The sequence below is a fragment of the Talpa europaea genome (genome assembly GCF_964194135.1).
Source record: "Talpa europaea genome assembly, chromosome: X".
NCBI lineage: Eukaryota > Metazoa > Chordata > Mammalia > Eulipotyphla > Talpidae > Talpa > Talpa europaea.
In genome coordinates, this window is record NC_140081.1 from 60,687,879 (window position 1) to 60,690,287 (window position 2,409).

General features: G+C 39.7%; 1 pseudogene across 1 annotated transcript; it reads left to right on the forward strand.

The window, feature by feature from the left end:
• Positions 1 to 219: 219 nt before the first annotated feature.
• On the forward strand, positions 220 to 1,966 carry LOC311187597 (ras GTPase-activating protein-binding protein 1-like; annotated as a pseudogene). Its single transcript has 2 exons — positions 220 to 288; positions 728 to 1,966. The product of its transcript is annotated as a ras GTPase-activating protein-binding protein 1-like (transcript).
• Positions 1,967 to 2,409: the final 443 nt, after the last annotated feature.

A 2,409-nucleotide genomic window follows, 5' to 3' on the forward strand; every position in this document is an offset into this window, starting at 1 on the left:
GAACTCAACATAAAGATATGGACGATTTTATCTTCCTATGAAACAGAGTTCAAAATTTCCATGACAAAGATATTCAAAGAAATGGAAGAGAAAGCAGGAAAAAAATTAATGTCAGAAGAAATACAATTAATGAACGGGCATTATAAATCAAGATTTAAATAAGAAAATTGTGGGATGCAGAAAGCTCAATAAAGGAGATAAAGAATTCTGGAGAAAGCTATGGAAGCAGACAGATTAATGAAGGATGGAATTAGTGACCTTGAAGATCACATTAAACAAAGGAACCAGGTGAAAGAAGAACAAGAAATATGTAGAAAAAAGGAGGAAACATTTCACAACCTACCAGAATCTATTAGGAAAGGCAACATAATGATAAATTCTATTCCAGAAAGGGAAGAGAGAGAAAATGGAACAAATAAATATTGAAAGAAATAATAGAGGAACATGTCCCAAACCAGCGGATGGAACAAAATATATAATATCATGAAGCTTAATGAATACCTGGTTATACAAATGTAATAAAATCTACACCAAGAAGACACATGGTGATAAAATACCCAAAAGGTCAAGACAAAGAAAGAATATTTAAGGTGGCTTGGGGCAAAAGCAGATAATATATAACAGATATCCTTTTAAGACAAAGATCAGATTTCTCAGAGAAAACCCCACTGGCAAGGAGGGAATTGAATACTGTACATAAAATAATTAATAAAAATTGCTACCTAAGAATATACTATATCCTACAAGATTCACCTTCAGTTATCGCCACAGATTTTATGGAAAGAATTCTTAGCTCCTTGGTGGATTGGATTCAAATGTCAAACCAGCAGATGTGGTCTATGGACAGAAAGAAATCTATAGGAAAGTGATGTCACAGAACTTTACCAAGTGACACTCTAAGATACACCAGGTGGATGCTCATGGCACTCCAGTCCAGTTGGTGGGGCTGCTCTCCAACAACAACCAGGCTCTGAGCATGTTCATGCAGACTTTTGTCCTTGCTCCCAAAGGCTGTGGCAAATAAGTTCTACCTTCACAATGACATCTTCAGATACCAAGAGGAGGTATTTAGTGTTTTTTTCACTGAGCCACAAGAGGAATCCATAGAAGAAATAGAGGAACCAAAAGAAAACAGACACCTGAAGTAGGACTCGATGATTCTGGAACTTTCTATGATCAGGCTGTCAGCAATGATCTGGATGAATATTTAGAGAAAATTGTTGCTGAACCCAAGCCTGATCCTCAGCCAGAATTGAAACAAAAACCTATATCTGAAATCCAACGGAAGAAGTCAGACCAAGCACTGGAAGAGACTGCTCCCAAGGATACTCAGAAAAGCCCATCCCCATCCCTGTGAACCTTGCCCTTGCCACAAACGAGGACTTGTCGGCATTGTTGACCTGTAAGAACCTTCCTCTCGGTGGAGCTGAGCCAGTGACTGGGTTACCATCCCATGTTGTAAAAGTGCTAGCCACAGCCAGAGTAAGCCTGAATTTCATGTTCCACCAAAAAGGCCCCAGAGAGACCAAAGAGTGATAGAATAGTAAATAAATATTCCTCCTCAGAGGGGCCCAAACCAATCCCTGAAGCTGGTGAGCAAGGTGATGTTGAGACCAAAGAATTGTTTCACACCCCACAGTCACCAATTCTTTATTGCCAACTTGCCTCACAAAGTGGACTAATCAGAGCTGACTTTCAAAATTACTGCAACATGGTGGAGCTGCACATTAACAGTGGTGACAAGTTACCCAGTTTTGTTTTTGTTGTGCTTCATGATTCAGAGGCTGTTCAGAAGGGCCTTAGCAACAGGCCCATCAAGTTCTGCAGGGAAGTGGGCCTGATGTGGAGAAGACTGAATGGCATTGGAAGGCAACTAGCAAGACAATGCCTGTGCTTCCCAGTCGCCTCAAGGCAGGCTGAGCCAGAGTATCTGTGTAGCCATTGCCACCCAACAAGCCACTTCTAGTACTTCACTTCCAATTTTGTGGAAGGATATTTTAGGAAAAAATGGATTTTTTTAAAATAAATTTTATATTTATATTCCCCATACAATTGCAATCCCCTTATTTTGACCCCAATCCCTCCCCTCCCCTCCCCACCCCCCATAGAGTGTCTCTGGTTCATAGATTTTTATTGATTTTGATTTTCACTTTCTTATAGTTATTCATTTTCCTGTTCCCTTATTTAAGTTTTCTAGATTCCTGCTATGAGTGAGACCATCCGGTATTGTTCTTTTTCTTTTTGGCTTATTTCACTGAGCATGATCCCTTCCAGCGCCATCCATGTTGCTGCAAATTGCATGTGTTTATCTTTTTTTAAGGCTGAGAAATATTCCATGGTATATATGTACCACATATTCTTGATCCAGCCATCTATTTTGGGGCATTTGGGTTGTTTCCAAAGCTTAGC